The sequence below is a fragment of the Thalassophryne amazonica genome, chromosome 2 (genome assembly GCF_902500255.1).
Source record: "Thalassophryne amazonica chromosome 2, fThaAma1.1, whole genome shotgun sequence".
Taxonomy (NCBI): Eukaryota; Metazoa; Chordata; class Actinopteri; order Batrachoidiformes; family Batrachoididae; genus Thalassophryne; species Thalassophryne amazonica.
In genome coordinates this window covers 29333002-29356215 of record NC_047104.1, presented here as the reverse complement: position 1 = coordinate 29356215, position 23214 = coordinate 29333002, and the positions used below count along the sequence as shown (strand labels likewise).

Here is a 23214-nt window from a genome sequence, read left to right as displayed (position 1 = left end):
TATCGCCGATATCGATAGCGATACCAATACTTTTTCATATTTAAGCTTCATAGATCCAAAGGATCCAAAAGACATAGCATAGAATTTCGCCAAACATTGTACGTGACAACAAAATACTTTATTTAACACAATCAACATTTTTGTTTAAAAAATATCACTCAACACAACTTAAAACAAAATCTCCTGAGGTAGAGGGCTAACTTGAGGAGAGCGCTGAGTGGGCGGGCCAGGCTGAGCCTACCTGCATGGCTGTTGCCGCTGAGCTACGTGACGGCACAACAACAAAAGACCAGAGGGGGGAGAGTGCGCTGCTCCGTGTTGTGTGACACAGAGCAGCGTTGCTCTTACAGACATAAAGCTGTCCTGCTCCTGTCCTGTGTCATCACAGCAGTCGCGCGCTGCTCCGTGTCCCCCTCTCTCCCTTTCTCCCTCCCTCTTGGACTGTGTCTCCCGTGGGGGGAGATGAGCAGAGCTGCGGCTGCTTGTTTAGTTATTTTTCCACCAAAACCGGCGTGGGTTTATCGTGTCTTTCCCTGTTAAACTGTGAAGTTTATATGTCCTCAGTGCTGATATTAGCAAATTTCCTGCGTGCACGTTAAGATAGTTTTCGAGTTCACCTCTCTTCTCAAAGAATTTGGTTAGCAGCTCTTTTCCCTCATTTACCGTATTTTTTGGACTATAAGTGGCACTTTTTTAAATGTTTTGGCCGGGGGTGCAACCTATACTCCAGAGCGACTTATAAATGAAAAATATACCGGTAGATTCTCAATTAATTTACCGTAATAAAACAATTTTACGGGACAGAGTCGCTCTATGTTTTAAAATGGCCACCGGAAACGGAAATGCAATGCATCATGGGCACTGTAGTATGGCAGCCGCCCTATAGGTCACACTGGTCATGATAACCAATCGGAGAACAGAACATTGGACGCATATTCCTCACCTCACCCAGACAATGATTGTGAAACAGCGTGTGAAGCAGATGAACACGGTGCTTGTTGTTATTCTGGGAGGGCTAACAAAACAGCTTCAACCCTTGGATATCAGTGTGAGCAGAGTGTTTAAGTTGACGCTGAGAGCTGCGTGGGAGCACTGGGTGAGCGACGGCAGAGGATTAGCGTCTGCATTTGGAAGGAGCTGGCATTGACACCACAGGGAGGTAATGAGCTGCGCCGGTAGGTGCTGCACGAACATCGGCAGCTGACACCTGGTGTGTACTATGGGTTATGGTTCGGCTCGCAATGTGGTCTGCAAAATACAAACATATCCGTAGGTAAAAATGCAGCTCACGAGAGGGGACTCAAGGCTTATGTGACTGTTTCTGCGACTTCTGACTACCATAGAAAAATAAAAATTTCAACATTACTGATAACTTAACAAGACAACGGAGAAGGCCTGAAAAAATGCTACCAAAAAGAAAATCATACTCTGCATATTACAAGTTACGACTAGTGAAATATGCATTCGAAAACGGTAGCCGACACAATATTACCATCTGAACTTTTCATGTTAACATACCAGTATGTCCATGCGACTTATAGTCCAGTGCAACTTATTTATGGTTTATTTTTATTTATAATGGATAAAGTGGCTGGTGCGACTTATACTCCGGTGCAACTTATAGTCTGGAAAATACGGTAGTTTTCTTTTTTCTCTTCTTTTTTGAAATCCGGACTTTGATTTTTTTTTAGTAAAGACATCTTATTTCTGCCTAAAAACCTCTCCTCATGCTGTCAGATCCCGTTTGGGATGTGTGTGTGTGTGTGCGGGGGGGCAGAGTGCTGCCTGTGCGCCTGGACTAACCTATTGTAAAAGTCTGCAGAATTATGTTTCACAACATTTATACATTCATTCTAATTATATTCTTTTACAACATGAATTGTATGGACATTAACAACATGCAACACAAAAATGTATTTAATGCCAGTTTTTTGTGGGCCTCCTCCCATGCTCTGGGCCCTGGGTACATAGTACCCTTTACCCCCCCCAGTCCGACGCCCCTGTTTGTACACACTGCAGCAGGGATTTTGGTCCACTCCTCCATACAGATCTTCTCCAAATGTTTCAGGTTTGGAGTTTCAGCTCCCTCCAAAGATTTTCTATTGAGTTCAGGTCTGGAGACTGGCCAGGCCACTCCAGGACCTTGAAATGCTTCTTATGGAGCCCCTCCTTAGTTGCCCTGGCTGTGTTTTTGGGGTCATTGTCATACTGGAAGACCCAGCCATGACCCATCTTCAGTGCTCTTACTGAGGGAATTAGGTTGTTTACCAAAATCTCGCAATACATGACCCCATCCATCCTCCCTTCAAAAGGGTGTAGTTGTCCTGTCCCCTTTGCAGAAGAGCACCCCCAGAGTATAATGTTTCCACCCCCATGCTTCACGGTTGAGATGGTTGCCTTGGGGTTGTTCTCATCCTCTAAACATGGTAAGTGGAGTTCATTAAGTTTCATTCCAAAAAGCTCTATTCTGGTCTCATCTGACCACATGACCTTCTCCCATGCCTCCTCTGGATCATCGAGATGGTCACTGGTAAACTTCAAATGTGTGAACAGGTGTCTTTTATACAGGTAAAAAGTTCAAACAGGTGCAATTAATACAGGTAAAGTGTGCCGAATAAGAGGGCTTCTTAAAGGTCAAAGAACAGGTCTGTGTGAGCCAGAATTCTTGCTGGTTGGTAGGGGATCAAATACTTATTTGCAGCAGTAACATACAAATAAATTATTCAAAAAATCATACTTTGTGATTTCCGGATTTTTTTTTTTTTTTTTTTAGATTATGTCTCTCATGGGGATAGTGAACAGCAGTTATTGCACACTTTACAGGGCATTTCCCTGCTGGGTACAGTCGGGGAATTTCCACAGCATCTATTCAAATGATAATAGCAGGATAATACCCACTGAGCACTTTGTATGCAACAGGTCATCATTTTATACCCCGTCACACATAGCCAGAATCACGCAGGGTGGCGTTGGACTTATGAATTGGTGCACATCCGAAAGGTGTCGGATTTCACTTCCAAAACATTCTGACAGCGATCTGCGGAAGTCGACACACTTGCTCAAAATCAGCCGGCGGCCCCGACTGTGAAGGACATGTTCAGAATTCTCCGGGTGTGGTCGAGATGGGATACCTATTTGACCATGGTCCATGAGCAGTCTGAGGACCATCTAACTGCAATTTACATATTCTGAGGGTGGCAAAATGCGATCCGAAACGATTTGAGTGCATATCATGGAACCTCGAGATAGATTTGGCATGGTATGCCTGTCGGTATGTCCAGTATGTCCTGCACGTGCCAGTATAATAATGTTTCCCCCCCCACCCCCAGAGAGCAAAGGAAATGTTGAAATGTATGTGGCAGGCTTCATCTTATCATGTCAAAAGCAGGTAAACCAAATGCCTCTGTGCTGCTGTGCGTCCATTCCTTCCCACGGGCGATGTAAATAATGTGAACTATTGTCTCCATCATAACACGGGCAGCTGCGCCTCTCGGTGCTGCGCAATTACATGTCATTGTGTGCGTCAGGCTCAGCCGGACAGAACTCATGCATTGTAATAAATGTCCACCTTCTAAGATATGAGATATCACGTGGAGCTTGTGGCCGTTACACCATTAATACACATGCACCTTACCTCCAACAGCTGTCCAGGGGTGTTTCACAAACGACGACATGAGGCCAGGACAGCAGCCTGCAGTTAGAATCCTCTGACCCAAAAGAAAAAAAAAAAAAAATTCCATGTGATAATCCAACCATCGTGGTGTCCATAGTTGCATTCTGCTGCTGAAGTGTGCAAACAACAAAAAAGAAACTTCCTTGGAAAGGCTCTATTTGATGGAACTGTATCGCCCAACTGCCAACAAACTTTTGAGCGAAGCTGTCCACTTGTCCACGTGTGCCCCACGCGCTTAGTGGTCCAGGCAGTGTTATGCACACACACACACACAGTTGAGTGGTAATTACAGCCCCACTCATGCGCGGAGCGCAGGTGTGCCACGCACAGATGTGCGTGTTAGGAAAACAGCGCTCCAGTCTGCCCTACAGACTGTTGGGGATTGGGCAGACTGCAGCACCTTTTATGGCTGTCTGACAGCAGTCTGTGTCATCCACCTGCTATCTAAACACGCTTTGGATGCCATCATACAGGTGTGAATGAAGCAGTCCGGATGCATTTGGACGTTTTCCTCCCAACTGCGTCGGATAATGGCAATATTTGCCATGTCAGAATGGCTCCTCCACATTCTTGCTACGTGTGACGGGGGCTTTAGCAGCAAGTTGCATTAGACATCCGTGAGAGTGCCATGTGGCATTCAAGCGGCACTGACGTGATATGTATGCGGACATCTTCACCGTGGATCCATGCAAAATACGGCTGACATTTGGATGAGGTGCTGATGTGTCGTTTGTACCACTTCAGTGAGACACCAACTGCAACTTTATCGCTCATTCACGTGTTTGACTGTTAATTTGCATATCCAAGTATTCTTCAACAGGGTGAGATACTGGCCTTATACAACTTCTTAGTGTTCTTATCTGTCATACTGCTTCCCCATCAAATGGCAGAATAACCCTAACCCTATCCCTAACGCTACCCTTCCTGTAGAGGACAGGACTTGCAGACCAGTCTAATTTGTCAATAAGTTGGGCACCAAAATATTTTTAAGTTCACCCCACCTCAGTACCCTCCCCTTGGATGGTAAGTGGCTGAAGAGTTAGCTTAAATCTGTGGAAATCTACACCCATCTCCTTGGTCTTTGTTGTATTCAGTACTCAGCAGTTCTTATTGCTTCAGTCACTGAAAGCTCCAATCAGATGTCTATATTACCCTTCCTGCACATTCTTTATACTTGTTACAATAGCTGTATTATCAGAGTACTTGGGAATATGGCAGAAATTAGACTTCTATTAAAAGTCTGCTGTGCATGTGAGTGTATACTGTAAAGAGGAATGGGGCAGGAACAGTCCCTTGTGGGGTCCCAGTGCTGCTCATGACCATCCCTGAAATACAATACCTCAGTCTGACAAACTGCAGTCATCCAGTCAGGTAGTTGGGGATCAAGGAGGCGAAGATGGAATCTACCCTGCTCCTCTCAGCTTTACCTTTAAGAATAGAGGGTTGGATGGTCTTGAATGTGATAAAAAAAAAAAAAAAAAAAAAATTGCACTCACTCATCCAAAAAGAGAAAAATCCACTTGAGCATGCAGAGGATTGCATTAACAACACCAATGTGCTCCTCGAGCCTACTGCACGCCGGACTCGAGGCCTGAGGTAATGCAGAAACAGTTGCTCCAGTGTTGTCATCTCATGCCATTTTGTGATGGCATAAGGAAAAGTACATTAATCTATGGCTCATGCCCCATCACGAAAAGTGCCGCATTTTCGTAAGGGGAGCACAAATTAATTTTGTGACAGGAGCACGAATTGTGGTGTGACATGGGGAGGTCTGGGGAGTTATGGCTAGGGTTAGGGGAAGGGAGAAGGTTAGGTTATGATTAAGGTTAGGGGAAGGAGTAGGGTTAGAAATAGTAAAATAAACAAAACCAAAACTGTGGCTCATTTCATGACAGGGCACGAAAAAGTGTGAGACTGGGCTGAATGTGTCATGTGAGGGGCCAACAGTCTGCAATCATTTATCTCAACTGGCCTCTCAACTTCAGGAACCAGCACAATGCATGGTTTTCGACAGAGCTGGGACCCTCCCATCTTGAAAACTGAACAGTAACAGAAAGGTTCAGCAAGCTGATCTACACACTTCAGAAGCAGTCTGGGACAGAAAACATCTGGATCAACCACTTCCCCTGTGCATAGCCTCTTCAAATCTGTCCTCACATCAGTTCAATTCAATTTATTCGTATAGTGCCAAATCAGAACATGAGTTTGACCAAGACACTTCACTAGGGTAAATTCTAACCTTACCATTGTGGACAGGATGCCAGTCTGACAAGGCCATGTCAAACAAACAAAGCAACAACAGAAAAAGAAATGTTCTTATCATAAAAAACTTTATAGGTCATTGTGAGTTATAGTTCATTACAAGTGGTAGATAACCTCCTGCAAGTTCAGTCCAAAAACACACTCAAAACTGTATAATCAAACAGGGGATTCCCAGTCCCAGAATTTAGATATAATGAGTATCAGTTATATGCTGTTATTACTAACAAAATTAAGATCTTCAATATAACACAAATACAGGGCGTCCGGAAAATAGTCAAAACAACATAGAGAATCCACATGATGACAATTGCAAATTAATATTATACTACAAAAATGTAATTTTTATGCTTTTCGTCATGTTAATAAGAGACTGCATGCATGATACCCTGAAAACTTGCTAAAACAATTATAACAAATAATCTGTGTCTGCTACGTTTAATCTGCGTGGAATTTAATAAACGGAAACTGAATTTCAGACATATTATATATATTAGTCTGGAACAAAGAGGACAAACAGTGTTGTAAAAAACAATAATAAGACATTAAAGAGCAAACTTCACTTTCCCCAACAACGACATGATCAGGAAGCGAGCGTAGCTCACAGCAGCTCCCATTGAAAATAACGGAGAGACAGCCTGTGATTCTCGCATGTTTACATAAAACAAACGCAATACAACATCTATAAACCCAGAGAATATATTCACGAGAGTTTTAGGCACAATATAAAAATAGTTTTATGTTGCGATGTTAATGGTGTTGTCCGTATGCAGCGGTTAAAGTGAAGCCCGGTCAGAGCGTCTCAATGCAGTTCTCAATGTTACTGAGATCTCGCAGTGCGGCGACCTCTCCGAGGTTTCGCGGGATTTGAAACCTGAAAAGGGTAGATTCCAAAATGGAGTAAATTCATTTTCCCCTCAAAATTCTACTCACAACACACCATAATGATTACATGAAAAAAGTTTTTTTTTTTTTTTGAAAATTTATTAAAAATTTAAAAAAAACCTAAGAAATCACATGTACATATGTATTTACAGCCTTAAATCAGTACTTTATTGATGCACCTTTGGCAGTAATTATAGCCTCAAGTCTTCTTGAATATGATGCCACAAGCTTGATGCACCTATCTTTGGGCAGTTCTGTCCATTCCTCTTTGCAGCACCTCTCAAGCTCCATCTGGTTGGATGGGGAGCATTGGTGCACAGCCATTTTTAGATCTCTCCAGAGATGTTCAATCAGATTCAGGTCTGGGCTCTGGGTGGCCACTCAAGGACATTCACAGAGTTGCCCTAAAGCCACTCCTTTGATATCTCGGCTGTACTCTTCGGGTCATTGTCCTGCTGACAGATGAACACACCCCACTCTGAGGTCAAGAGCACTCTAGAGCAGGTTTTCATCCAGGATGTCTCTGTAAATTACTCCATTCCTTTTTCCCTCAATCCTGACTAGTCTCCCAGTTCCTGCCACTGAAAAACATCCACACAGCATGATGTTGCCAACACCATGCTTCAGTATCGGGATGGTGCCTAGTTTCCTCCAAAAATGACACCTGGCATTCACGCTGAAGAGTTCAGTCCCTGTCTCATCAGACAAGAGAATTTTGTTTCTCATGGTCCGAGAGTTCTTCAGGTGGCTTTTGGCAAACTCCAGACAGGCTGTTATGTGCCTTTTACTAAGGAGTGGCTTTCGTCTGACCACTCTACAATACAGACCTGATTGGTGGATTGCTGCAGAGATGGTTGTCTTTCTGGAAGGTTCTCCTCTCTTCATTGAGGAATGCTGGAGCTCCGACAGGGTGACCAACGGGTTCTTGGTCACCTCCCTGTCAAAGGTCCTTCTTCCCCAATCACTCAGTTTAGATGGGCAACCAGCTCTAGGAAGAGTCCTGGTGGACCCAACTTTCCATTTTTGGATGATGGAGGCCACTGTGCTCAGTTAGACCTTCAAAGCAGCAGAAATGTTTCTATACCCTTCCCCAGATTTGTGCCTTGAGACATCCTGTCTCGGAGGCATACAGACAGTTTCTTTGACTTCATACAGGGTTTGTGCTCTGACATGCACTATCAACTGTGGGACGTTATATGTAGACAAGTGTGTGCCTTTCCAAATCATGTCCAATCAACTGAATTTACCCCAGGTGGACTCCAATTAAACTGTAGAAAAATCTCAAGGATTATCAGTGGAAACGATGCACCTGAGCTCAATTTTGAGCTTCATGGCTAAAGCTGTGAATGCTTATGTACATGTCATTTCTTAGGACCCCTTCACACATAACACAATTGAGTCAGAATGGCGCACGAAGTAGGAGTCAAATGGCACTCATGGGAAATCGGAGCTACACTCAAGCGTCTCGTACAGAAGTTGCTACATTCGTTCGAGAATAGCACATGCATACTATAATTGTGTGCCGCTTGCGTCGGAAACCCATTCAAACGGTGGACAAGATGAGATCGCACTGCCATCTGATCATGTTCGCAGCATTTGAATGACTTGTCGTACGCAGGTCAGACATATCGTGCCACGGCGGAGCAGCTGCATAAAATCATTGGCCATGTCAGAATATGGCTGAATGACGCAATTGAGGCAGCCTTCACACTAGCAGCTGAAAGTCATCAAATGCCGTATGAATGGCCATTCAATCCACTCTCGGATGGAGTCAGCTGGAGTCCAGGTGCCACCCACGAACATCCAACACCACTCGCGGGGCACTTAGAAAAGGCGGGGTCATTTGCGCTCCCAGCACGACAGTAGAGAGAAGGTGACCACTTTTTGAGCTGGATGTGCGAATGGCTCCACATTTTCTAAGTGCCCCTCGAGTGTGCCATGTCCCCCCTCCTCCCGAGCAACAATTAAAATTAATGCAGATTCTTTTCCTCCCTCCCCTCCAGCCACACAAATGAAATGGTGTCTGAGTGTGTGCCCCCCCCCCCAGCAACACTGCCAGTGTATCATGTGTCTGCCCCCCCAAACCACAATCCAACATTGTGGAGGTACGGCTGAGGTGGATTGCTGTGCAGTGCAGTTTGCACATCTGGATGGCCTGTCATGTCCATGATAGATGTCATGTCTCACATTCCCTCCCATTACACAAAATGGGACATTATGATAATTTCAGCTGTGTGCAGCTACATGCCCATGCAATTTCATATCCTACATGTCCCACTGGAGGTGGGATCACTACCTCCAGGCCATCGAGCAGTCAGCCACGTAACACGCAGTCGCACTGTGGGCTTTAGAGTGACAGTGAACCCAAGGAAGTGTGCCACTCAGATCATGTCACTGAAGCCTCACTGACTGTCAGATGACACGCACGTTGTCAAGTGAGAGTGCGAGGGACAGCGAGGTGTTCAATTAAAAGAAGCAGTAATAAAATAAAAAAATACAAGCAATCAGGAGCTCATTCATGTGTTATGGCTTTGCTTTGCTCTTTAGATATGGAGGTGTGTCCAGCTCAGACTCACTCTCACAGCTGACACTGACAGGGTGAACACAATGTGTTAAATTACAAAAAACAAAACAATAAATAATTATAATAAAGCATTGATCAGCATGTCATGAGAGCCTGGCTACACATGTGCATTGCTGTGGCATGTTATGAGTTGATGGCACATATGTGTTCTGCCACTTTGACTTGCACCGAACAGGTGGGTGTATCACAGATGACCCGCAGCAGTTCAGCTCTGTGCCGTTGCTGCGCACAGCTGGAGAACACATATCCTGCCATGTAGACCACCACCTTTGAACACTCCACCACGAGGCACACGTGTCAACATGCTTTCCTAAGGTGGTACTAAATAAAAACATATAATGCTATCAGCAGTGCTTTATTGCGCGCGCTGGACACCTGGACACACTGGAGCCAGTTGATGTGTTCACGATCATTCGATCATGTCAGGTTATTAATTCCTTGGTTCATGTACAGAGGAACAGGGAACAGAGGGATGTTAATTGTTGTATTGCCTGTTCTTTATATCAGGAAATAAATATTTTACCAGACAAAACACAATCCATTTGATAATTCATTTCCAACACAGACTGTCACGTCATCAGGCATCAGTTACACATCATAAGAATAATAAGGGGAACTTTATTAATCCCGAACAAAATTGCCAAAACAGTCAAAGTATTTTTTTTCTTTTTTTATTACAGTGAGAACAGAATCATTACCAGATTGTCTTACATTTACACAGTACATTGATTGTTCTTATAATGCTCTGCACATCTAATTCCTTCTGCTGTGTGTGCATGATGTGGTCTCACATCTCTAACATGCTTGCATTGTGTTCGTGCATGTGCACAAAACTGTCGCCACGGTATTGTTCATGCCTGTCCAACCGGATGTCCCTCCGACAGCAGGTGGAAGTTTTTGCGGTTCCTCAATTCGTTTTTGTTTTTTTTTTGTGTTTTTTTTTGCGGTTTTTCAGCAGGTTCCTGCTTCTTTCATCCAACTTTGTTTGATGTGTGAAGGGGCCATAGGTTTTTTTTTTTTTTTTTTTTTTAATAAATTCAAAAATGTCCTTGTTTCACATTGTCATTATGGGGTATTTTGTGTAGAATTTTCAGGAAAATTTATTTAATCCATTATGGAATAAGGCTCTAACATGACAAAATATGAAAAAAAAATAAAGCAAAGTGAATACTTTCTGTACCTTACTCATACAAAAGAAAGGACAAATGGGTCCTTTGCAGGTGAATTGGGCAATAAAAGAGGGGCATGGTAAGAGAAAGCTCTGTTGTCTGCTTACTTCTTTTTATCCTTTGGAACACACAATAATCCTGCCTCCTGAGAATGAAGAGCACAGGACAGGCTGGTACATAAGGTTTCATTAGCTCAACAATATAGGAAGGTGCTAGTCCATGGAGGATTTTGTATGTTAATAACTAAACTTTTAAATGTGAAAGAAAAGCAATTGGAGTGAGGTGAAAATTGAGGTAATATGGTCAAACCTTCTGCTTTAATTTAGAATACTACCAGCAGCATTTTTAATCAGTTTTAACCTCTGATTCTGGACTGCGGTAAGCAAGAAAATAGGAAAGGACAGTAATTAAGGGAGTATGTCCAGAATAAGTTGAATCTTCACAATATTATGGAGGCGATAGAAAGCAGTTTGAGTGATTTCTCAAATATGTAGGTCAAAGGACAGTGTGGAATCAAAGGTCACCAGGCGCACCAGACCAGTAGATGTGGACATGAGAAGATCGAACTGCTTCATCATTCATGTCATTTCATGACTGTATGTCTGTGACCATGGGTCATCTACAGAGGAACAGACAGATCATATTTGTATTGCCCGCTTGATAACAGGTATTCATTTTTTTTTTTAAATATGTCCTTGTCCTTCCAGATATGAGACAGTTTCCCGCAGCCTTTACAGGACAGCGATCGTAGCTCAGTGGTAAAGTTTCTGAGTGGTAATCAGAGCTTTTGGAGTGGCTTTGATTGCCGTGGGTGGCATGTAATTTTTATTTTTTTATTTTCACAGCAGCTGCACAATGTGGTTACACATCATACAGATGCTATGAAAAGCTACTCGGAAAAGCTGCTGTGTTCCCGCATGCACTAAACTAAAACCATTGCAGCGTGTGTTTTTTTAAATTTTTTTTATGTTTTTCTTCACAGCAGCTGCATGATGTGCAACAACACTGTGCAGCTGGTGGCACTGTGTGCCCGCGTTCACGAACCGTCGCACTGGCATCGTGCACGCCTGCCTGTCAGCGCGATGTTTCATGGTTCGCTCATACGAGCTGCTCCGATGGGTGTCACGCTGAGTTGTACATATTCGCACTATGTACAGTTAGTACTTGTGAAAGATAAGCGTAAACCTTGCTTGGTAGAACTGGAGCACTACTGCCAATTTCAAATTTCTTGGAGCAAATACCCAACATGAATGGAACTCAGAAAATAGAACCAAATATCTATGAACTGAAGAGAGGTGGTGGTTCAAACTACTGATGCTGGAGGTCATAAATGTGAATCCTCACATTCTGAGAGTCTGTTCTAAGATGAAAAATGTCTTCATTTATGAGATTTGGAACAATTTTGAAGAATATTTTACAAATGACATGACAGTAACATTTGTTGACAAAAGCAAGACAGTATACCCAGTGTAGTTTTTTTTCATTGTAAATGAGGTTAATACAAGCGGAGCGCTGTGCAGCACCACACAGCGGCACGAGGTTCGCTCTGTGGTAGATAAAGGCACAAAAAATCTCCGCAGTGGGGAAAAAGCCTCAAACCGCTGTCATTAAAAGCAGTAAAAAGCCACAAACTGACGGCAGATGAACATAGACGTTATAAAGAAGAGTAGACGCCACATTGGTTGCTGTGGTGCAAGAAATGCGGCCGCCATCTTTGGGGCGGCGCTCCCCCAGAAGCTGAAAGGCAAAAAAAATTAATATGTAAAAGGTGGGGGATCTGGGGTGTGGAGCTTACCCCCAAAAGGTGAAAGGCAAAATAAATAAATAAATAAAATGAAAGCTGGGGGGTCTGGGGGAGCAGAAGCCTAAAGGTTTTAGCCATGCTCATGTGCCCCCGAAGCATTTACTCAACAAAAGTCTGAAGGACCTAAATGACATGGTGAGATGCTGAAGAGTTTCGCTCGTCATGTCCGTGACATATACATATATACAAACTAAAGGGGAGTTGTGCACACCAGCAGCCTGAGGTGTACTATAATCACTCTTTCCATGACATTAGCATTTCATTTATGACTTATTATCTGAAGGTAACACGTAAATATGACTTTGCATCTCAAGAATATGATTTAATAGCTTACAATTATGACTGTATGACTTAGCAATAAGAGGTCTGTTAGAAAACTATCCGACCTTTTTATTTTTTGCAAAAACTATATGAATTTGAGTCATGTGCGCTTGCATTAGCCAAGCTTGAACCTTCGTGCACATGCGTGAGTTTTTTCACGCCTGTCGGTTGCGTCATTCGCCTGTGAGCACACTTTGAGTGAGCAGTGGTCCAGCCCCCTCGTCAGATTTTCATTGCAAGGAAAATGTCTGAACCATTTGGAGCTTTGCTGCATCAAATTCTTCCAGAAACTGTGAGAGACAGCCAGGTGGAAACCATTCAGAAGATTCAGACGGCTTTCAGGGACGATTCTATGGGGATCACACAGATTAAGGAGTGTTACAACTGGTTTAAAGACAGCACACAATGGCGGAGGGCGCGCCGCGCTCCGAGTGGCGATCGACAGGCTGAAACGACCAGATTATTTCCAAACTGAACGCTGTGTTGATCCGGGACGTCGTCTGACTACTACAGAAATGGCAGAAGAGGTGGACATACCACTTTTTCGGCACATTCAACTGTTACAGGAGTTTTTGTCATGGAAAGAGGAGCGGAGGAATTCACCACGGAGCCGCTAATGGCACGGGACAAAAGCACCTCCGTGTTGGTCTCACAGGACATGTTGTAACATGCTCAGCTCTTGCACCATTCGGAAGATTCAGACGGCTTTCAGTGGCTTTTCAGTCGTGTGACTCCGAGAAATTGTGGACGAGCTGGACATGCCACAACATGTCCTGTGAGGCTTCATCACGGCGTTGCTTTTTGTCCCATACCATTAGCGGCTCGGTCCCGATGTCCCGGGAGCTCTAGCACCCCCTAGCACACACTTGGCACCACCCATGGTCTTGGTACTTCCTGTCTTAATAGTGCTAGCCACTGGCAGAACAGCGGCTCAATGTTTAGTATTCTTGCCTCATAGCAGGACGGTCTGGGGTTTGATTCCATGCACGTCCAGTTCATTTCTGTGTGGCATCTCCTTAGGTTTGTTTCTGGGCAGTGTTTTAGCCAAGCAGTTAGTGCGCTTGCTACAAAGCAGAAGGTTTCTGGCTTGAGACCACACCTGCCCATTGTCTGTGTAATATGGAGTGGCATCAGGAAGGGCATCTGGCATAAAACCTGTGCCAAAGCAACATGCACATCCATAATGGATGTGCTGTGACAACCACAGAGGGAGAAGTTGAGGGATTTACTTTAACTCTGGTTTCCCCCAACATCAAAATATGCACATTAGGGTCTGCCCTGGACTACAGTCGCATCTCTACATGTGAACTTGGTCCCCGGGTACCAGTTTGTGGCTACCCACTGTTCCTAGTGGTTGGATTGTGTCTAATTGTATTGAAGGTAAGTTAAACATGGAGGGAACAATTTGTTGTACTCCATGTATCTACAATCACAATAAAGCTGTTTCTTCCTCTTCTTCTTCTATATTTTAGCGAGGCCTGGACAGTAACCATAAACCTAAGGTAACAGCAGAATGTGTTTGGTAACAGTACATGGTCTCTCAGTAGGATCTTTGGATACCACTGGAATCACTGTCAAAACAGAAGGTTTCTTGGGGAAACTGAGATGATGCATCACAGTTGCATCAATCTCAGCCAAAACACAAGGGCCATATTGATGCATTTTTCTGGGCATGATTCATCCAGCAGGTCTATGGCATAGTGTGCCTGGGTGTGCCTGTGCTACCTAAATCTTAACCTGGGACACCTAGTATGAACATAAAAATTTTAGCTGCTGTCTTGTTAATGCAGGAAGCGCTGCTCGCCTCTCTGAAAGCCATTATTTCACTTGACTCGCCCCACACAGAGGCAGATGCTGCACTGAGTTCTGCCTGTGTGCTGACAATTACATACAGCTCGGGGAAAGGCACACATCTGAAGAGGAAACGGCCAGAAGATATCACAGATTTTTAGGGGAAGTATGACTTGGAAAATGATGGAATCTAAACATAAATTTAATCATTTTTCCAAAGTCAGTATGAGTGTTCGGAGTAATTAAATGGATAAGGATCATTTTTGTCCCACTGTGTGAACATTTATGAAGGCAGGCTTTTTTCTTTCTTTTTTTAGCATTTCAGACAGTGAAAGAGAAATTTTGCACAATTGAGATTCATTCAAAGCTGATGAAATAATGTGCACTGATGTCAGATTTTTTTTAATGCCAACTCCATTATGAGTGGATTTAAACTGTAGACTTTTGAATCTCCTGGTTTAGATTCTGTCATAATTAAATAGTTCACATTTGTGTTAAGCAGATGAATTGGATCCATAATGCATGGATCCATAATGCAGACAACCACACATTGACAGGTAGGTAGGTAGGTAGATAGATAGGTAGATAGATAGATAGGTAGATAGATAGATAGGTAGATAGGTAGATAGGTAGATAGGTAGATAGATAGATAGATAGATAGGTAGATAGATAGATAGGTAGATAGGTAGATAGGTAGATAGGTAGATAGATAGATAGATAGATAGATAGATAGATAGATAGATAGATAGATAGATAGATAGATAGATAGATAGATAGATACTTTATTCATCCCCTCATGGAGAAAGTCAGTTGTCATTCAGTAGCAAGTAGGGATTAACAAAGGACAATATATATATATATATATATATATATATATATATATATATATATATATATATATATATATATAAGAAACTCCAAAAGCCCAAGGCTTACCACCCCCCCCCCCCCCACACACACACACACACACACATTTAAATCAACAATGTTCATTATGAAATCGAATAGCAGCAGGAATGAAAGATTTTCTAAAATGCTCCGTCCAAAAAAAAAAAAAAGAAGAATCAGAGTGCAAAAGCTGGGGAACTGCCCAAACAGTGCAGTGTGTATCACATGTGGGCAGAGATTCAGCAGGTCTGAAGGCTCAGCTTGACATAAGCAAAACATATAGTGAGGCTGAGCACAGGAGGTCAGCTAAAGAACTAGTGAAGAGTGGTTGAATGAGCCTGTCCTTTAAACTGCAGTGGAGTACATGATTGATTGCAGGTGTGCGTTGCAAGCAGTTAAGTCTATGCAAACAGGCTCTGAATACAGTCTTATAAAATCTTAAAATAATATAAAAATGGCTGTATATTTTATTATGATTATGATTTTTTATGTCGCCAGTTTTTGCTTTGGCAAAAGTAACCGAAAATCCCACAGGCACCCCTTAATTATTATTTTTGGCCAACCCAGGACACCAGCAAGTGGAAAAAGGCTGGCCACGCCCACGTACCTCCTGGTAAATAGATGGCTTTCAGGATATGGGGGTGGAGGTTATCAAAAAGGACCTGATGGGGTTCTATATGTGCTTCTAAAACTAATCTGGTCCCACAGTAACTTGTGACTTCTCACGTATATTTCTTATTATCTCTTATCTTAATTCTTATTTCATACAAGTCACAAAGGGAAATGTGTAAGAAGTCATGGGAAAATATAACAATAAATACTTTATTTTTTTGTAAGTCTGTAAATATGGTGGTGGATTCAGGGTTTTGATTTTTTTTTTTTTAAACTGGTCGAAAAAAGAGGGAGGGAGAGAGAGAGAAAGAGAGAGAGAGAGAGAGGGGCAGGTGGCGAGGAGGAGGACGAGTAGAAGGAGGAGGGTCTGGGTGGTCCAGACAGTCGCTGCTTGTGCGTCTTTGCGCATCATTCCAGGGACGCGCGTCGTTCTCCTCCTGCCTGCTTGTCAAACACTTGGTGCTTTTTTTTTTTTTCTCTCCCTGACTCTGCAGCCAAAAGGGTTTTTTTTTTTCCCCTTCTTCCTGCTTAAAACGATTTTCACCGGCTTTTTGCGGGAAATGCGCACGCGCAGAGCGCATTTCTCCGCTCCCCGAGAAGAAGCGCACGCTGGGAACCGTGTGTGGGGAGAAAAACAAAACAAAACACGGACGTCATGAGAAGCCCACGGCTCGCTGTAAGGTAAGGGAGCCGCTGTGCTGCATGAGTGTGTGTGGGTGTGATGGTGCTGAGGATGTGTCTCTCTGCATCGTCAAATGTGTCACATCCCGCTCACACTGCAGCACACCGTGGGGTTTTTCATCTCCTCTTTCACTAAAGCCAAGCAAATCGTCCTTACTGTGGCTCCTTCATGCAAACAGTAGCCGAGATCGAACGCACAAGTTGCTTTATGTTTCTTTTGAAACGTGTTAATTGTTATCTTCGCTGCCTCACACTGTTGGAACAAAGGACGCATCTTATTTATGGCTTCTGCTTCATTTTAAAGCCATTCAAGGCGGCAGCACAGTTCATCTAACAGGCTGTCCAGGGTGTCAAAAAAGGGCCCGAAAGCACTGATTTTAACGTTAAGAAGAGAAGCATACGCACATTTTTTAAAATTTAAATTTATTTTATATTTTACGAACTTTATGGCTATAGCTGGTTTGGTGTACTGATTGACCCGGCAGGCGCTGATTTGACATCCTTTCCTTTATTAAACTTTACTCACATTATTTCTCCCACTGGAGTACATGAGGCAGTAACAATGAAGAATTAATCACAATGATGATAACACTCCTAAATCGGTTTCTTCATATCATATCTTTCTGTGAGAAAAGGCTCTTTTGTCCCACAAAAAATAAATAAGTAAATAAATAAAAAATAGAGATTTTTCTGTAGTCATGCCTCAAAACTCACTTGCATGTATATTATTGAATGTGTTTGTTTTATGTCCATATATGTCTCTCTAGTATGAGTCACAGCTGGCTCAGGCTGCTTAGAATATGTGCAATTTTTAAGACTACCAGAGCCTATCAATGCCCCCCCCCCCCATTTAAGGGGCAACACAACAAACAAAAGACAAACTGTGACAATAACAGTGACAGTAACAGTGGTAAAATAAGGTAGGGTTCAATATAAATGTTTGTTTAATTGTCCAGACAAATGAGCCAAAATTGGACAACAGCTAATTTGTACTGGACATTTCATCTCACAATGTTGCAGCTTCATGTTGAGCATTCTTCCAGAAACGTGTCCACTAGTAAAGTAAGTCCGTTCGGCTTTTCCCTTGCTTTCACTCAGGGTGACCACAGCAGAACTAAGTTGGATCTGCATGTTGATTTGGCACAAGTTTTACACCGGATACCCTTCCTGATGCAACTCCATTTTGCAAGAAGACATGTGGCAGGGGTGAGGTTTGAACCTGAAACCTTCTGCACTGAAACCAAGTGCACTAGCCACTTGGCCACTACACCTACCCTGCTGCTGATGAATATCAGATCAGATGGCATTTGGTGTAAATATTTAATATTAAAGAGCAATATGCAGTGAAAAACACAAAGCAGTGAAGACCTTATCAGGAAGGCCTTAATTGAGTGTGGAAGCCTTGATAGGGAGAACACTCACATCCAGCTGCTTCAACAAAAGCTAATTTAATAGCGACAACTGATGCCTACTGGTCAAATAATTTACAACATACTAACTGTGATAATACAAGCTGGAGGAGGGAACTTAGTGCTTAGATAGATAGATAGATAGATAGATAGATAGATAGATAGATAGATAGATAGATAGATAGATAGATAGATAGATAGATAGATAGATAGATAGATAGATAGATAGATAGATAGATAGATAGATAGATAGATAGATAGATAGATAGATAGATAGATAGATAGATAGATAGATAGATAGATAGATAGATAGATAGATAGATAGATAGATAGATAGATAGATAGATAGATAGATAGATAGATAGATAGATAGATAGATAGATAGATAGATAGATAGATAGATAGATAGATAGATAGATAGATAGATAGATAGATAGATAGATAGATAGATAGGTTTTCATATTAACTGAGAATTTGATTACTTACATTCAAATACAATTTAGTGTGAAATCACAAGATAAGTCACCCCAAGGCGCTTCACAAGGGTAACGTCAAACCTTACCAACCCCCCTGAACAGGTGATTGGTACGGAAAAGCTCACACAGGCGTAATTTGAGGAAGAACACTAAAGCAAATCAGACTCATAGGGGCGACCCACTGCTTCAAGCAGTCTAACAATAACAGTGATCAAATAAACAAAGTACAACAAATAAACATCAATCATGAAAAAAAGGAATTGAACACAAGTCCAGTTGTAGATCTTGTAATTGTCCATATCATTATTCTGAATGTCAGAGTCACAGGTGAGTACTCAGCTGCGTCTGTCTGCCAAAAAACAGAGGTTTTGGTGTGAGCAACAAACAAATCTCTTGACTTTCTAACTCTGACCATCCACCAGTCACACCAGGTTTGTGTATTTAATGTCGAATCACACAGTTCATTTTTAAATGCATGTCTTAAGAACAGCAACAAAAACTGAATCACAAAGGTGTGAACATGCTGAAACTCTGCCAGTATCCTGTGTGTAATGACGGCAGAAAGATGTCAAAAGTAAATATTCTTGGATGTGGCTCACAGTTATCTGAACAAAGACCCTTTAAGTGCAATCCGGCAAATGTGTTCCTTGAATTCGATGCTAAAATGTGATGCTGACAGTAAATTAAGGTGATTGTGGTGCTTCACAGGTTGGTTTTTGGCAAAGGCCATCCCCTGGCAAGAAGTAACCGTGGTAGTATTTTGCTATCATCACAGTAATCATGTAGTGTTTTTCTTAATACCAGATAGAAAGAATACTGATTGGACTTTAACTAATTTTATTGCATCATCATTTTCTGGAATGTTACAAAAATGGCCATGATATTTCAAAACTGCAAAAGTTTGAACGCTGTCGCTGTCTGCGGATAGTCATTTAGCATTCAGGGGATGGGGTGCTGCGGTCACAGACGCTTAGGTATCACAGCGCTGTCTTACTGTCTCTGTAACAATCAGGATTTTTAAGCCAGTTGAGCTAACACTGTGTTAGGTTCTTGTATGTGGTGAGTGATTTCAGAAAGAACTGGACAGGAAACGGACTTCAAAGTTTAGATGTTATACTGAAAGGTGCCTACACTGAAACAGAGAGTCATCTATCAGTGCTGGGGTCTTCGAAAAGATCACATGCAACATCTGAAACAAAGAGCCCAGATCTCCTGTCTACACTAACTTTTATTTCTGCACCTAGGCCGGCCCCATGTGGGCAGTGCAAAGTGAAGTAGGCAGGTATAAGCGGGTGTCTGCTCATGTTGCATTCAAGGCTGTCTTTAAAAATCTTATGGTGTATGTCTGTTTATCATGCAACAAATCGGGGTGTTCTATCATGTCGTCCAAATAGATGTGAATACTTTGGTTTTATCAGTTAGACAGCTGTAAACAGATCAGATGGTTTCATCAATTAGATAGCTATAAAAAGTTCAGATAGTCGTACCAAATACAAAGACATTTTGTGCATCAACCACTTTGAAAAGCAGTTAGATTAAGATCAGATAGTTACAAGGACATTTTGGATGTGCGTCGGCCATTTTGTAATATGCATCATGGCACACCGACAATTCCCCCTGTTGACAACGTCACGTCACTAAAGAAGAAGAAGAGAAGAAAAAATAAAAGTGAGGTCCAAAAAGAAAACAAAAACAAAATAAAGAGAGAAAAAGAAAAAAAAATACAAGTAAAATACAAAAACAACACAACACCTGAAAGTACATGTAACCTATGTGAGTCCTATTAAGTTCAATTTTAATTAGTTCAATTTCCATTTATTTTTATTTAGTTCAATTTCAATTAATTTGATTTAAATTTATTTTCATTTAGTTAGCACCAAATCACAACCATAAAGGTAAGGTCTAACCTTACCAACCCCCAGAGCAAGTACACAGGCGACAGTGGCAAGGAAAACTCCCTCTAATGATATGAGGAAGAAACCTCACGCAGACCAGACTCAAAGGGGTGACCCTCTGCTTGGGCCATACTACAGACAGAGTGTGAAAATTCTAACAATGTGTGGCTATATGGTGGAAAATAACAAACATTAAATTGTATCAAAAGATAAAATATATCTAAGCATTTCTAAGGAATCCCTGAGCACAGTGTAATCATGTGATAGCTTTCGCAACAAAGTGAGATCAGTTAATGGAGACCCTAATCGTAGACCCCATTCTTTCTATATCAGGTGGAAGTAGGTGATTTCTTTCAGGTATCTCAACATCCCAGCGTACGGTCCAATAGTGCCAGGGTTCAATTCATCGGGTGAATCCGTTTCAGCATCATCTGGAGACTAAAGCAGAGCTTCAACTTTGCACATTTGATATGGAGGCGGTTTAAGGGAATCTTGTTTAGCTTTAGCAGTATCACTAAATCTGAGACCCAGGGCATCATGTCAGTATTTGCATAAAAATAAGATGGACATTCTTTAAGGAGGTAAGAAAAATTAAAGGCAGAAATAATGTATCACCAAGGAATATTGACGGGTGCACTGATAATACTGAAATTTGGTCTTTTGGTCCTTTTTGGTCGCATATGTCACTGTGGAATTGTTTTGTATATCAGTTTTTGTTGTTGGCGAGTTGTGTGCCAAATAAATACGTTCAAGTTCAAGTTCAAATTGCTGAAATTTTTAGTCATAAATATAAAAGTTGTCTAACAGTGTCCAATTTGAGAATTTTGAAATGAATGATACACAGTAAAATCATCAGTGTTAAATTAACACTGACAGTGAACATATGATACCACACTAACCAGAGTTTATGTACACTGTCAATGTTCATTTTACAATGGTGATTTTACTGTGCACATACCAGAAATTTTCAAATAGAATTAATAAGGGTATTGAAGTGGAGTATAAAATCTCTGAACATGAAGTTTCCAAAGCAGTTCATCTGAAACATGGAAATCTGATGGAGAGGAAGGTATGCAGTCAGGTCATGATATATGCTCCACACAGATTTATTGTCATCTTGAATGCAGTTATCAACAGCATGTTTATCCATGGGACCAGCCCATTGAGTATGATACGTAACTGAAGGAATGGTTCCAGTTCCGAAAAATAAGAGCATGATCTCCAATTCAAATAATTACCGTGCCATTACCTTGAGCAGTATTATTGCAAAAAGTGATATCATTATTCTCGCCAAAGAAAAACAAGCACTAATGAGCTGTGACCTACAGTTTGGTTTTAAACCAGGTGTCTCCACTACTCAATGCACCTTTGTCATGAATGAGGTCATAAGTTATTACAACTACAAGAAAAGTAATGTTTTTGTGGCCATGCTTGAATACAACTAAAGCTTTTGATAAAGTGAACTACAGCAAACTATTTCGAAAATTATTAGCCAGAAATATTTCTCCTGTTGTACTTAAGTTCTTATTTTTCATGTACACCAATCAGGTACTTAAAGTAAAATGGGTTCACTATGTTAGTGAAACTTTTTTCTGTATATAATGGGGTGAAACAAGGTGGAGTTCTTTCTCCCATTCTGTTTTCTGTATACATCGATGGATGATTTGTTAATTAAGTTAAAAGGAAGTGGTATCGGATGTTATCTTGGGAAAAATTATGTCAGTTGTTCGAGTTATGCTGATGATTTAACCCCGTTAGCTCCTACCAAAAAAGCTCTTCAAAATGTCATTGAAATATGTGAAAATTATGCCTCAAATTTTTATATTACATTTAATGGCAAAAAAAAGTAAATTTATGGTGTTTAAAGGCCTTAAATGTCAACAAAACAATGGTTTTGTGAATGTTAATGGTTCAAATATTTATAAAACAGATGAGGCAGTCCATTGTGGACATATAATCAGCTCTGTGGATAGCAAATGTATGGTTAGGAAGGCAATTGGCCAATTTTGGAAACAATTTAATATATTACTCAGTGATTTTTGGCACATTGACTACAGTGAGATTTGTATTTCCTGGTGTAAGGCCCTTAGAAAACTATGGCAGTTACACCATCAAACTCATAGTGGCATTGTGACTATGATATCATCAGACTGTGTGCGCGGGTGTTGGCACTGGGGGGCGGGCGGCTGCTGGGGGCATGGGGGGTCGTGGTCTCCACGGGATGGGTCTCACTTGGGCGGTCTCCTGGTCATGGGCTTTGGCGGCTGGGGTGGGGGGTGGGGGGGCTTGGGGTCACTGCTGGCTGTACTGAGGGGCCTGGCTGTCAGGGGCCTTGTGCTCTTCCTGGCCCCGGGTTCGGGCCTCGCCTCTTGTCTGGGGGCTGGGCCCTGCCCTCGTGTGGCTCGGTGGTCCCTACCTTGTGCTTTGGATTCAGTTGCAGTGGCTCCTTTGCTCCCCGTCCTTGCCGCCGCTCGCTCCCGCCCTCGGGGGCCATGGCCCGTGCTTCTGGGCTCCCCCTATTGGTGGGCCCATGCCGGCGCCCTGTGTGCTTCCCTCGGGTTTGGGGCGGCTCCCTGCTCCCCCATGGGGGGAGGGGGGGTGTTGTCGGGGGTGCGTTCCGGTGCCGTCGGGCCGCTTCCCTGTTGGTTTGCTGTGCTGTCCGGTGGCTGCGGGGGCTGCCTTTCCTGGCCCCTGTGACCTTCTGCTGCCCCTTTTCTCCTGGCTCCCCCGGAGCCCTGCGTCCTGGACCCACTTCCGTCATCGCTTG

At 42.4% G+C, this 23214-nt stretch overlaps 1 long non-coding RNA gene across 1 annotated transcript; it reads right to left on the bottom strand.

The window, feature by feature from the left end:
* Nucleotides 1–659: 659 nt before the first annotated feature.
* LOC117501940 lies at nt 660–1122 on the bottom strand. The gene is made up of 2 exons (XR_004558134.1): nt 1072–1122; nt 660–943 (listed from the first exon to the last, which is right to left on the bottom strand). It is a non-coding gene; the product is annotated as an uncharacterized LOC117501940 (long non-coding RNA).
* Between the last annotated feature and the right edge of the window lie 22092 nt (nt 1123–23214).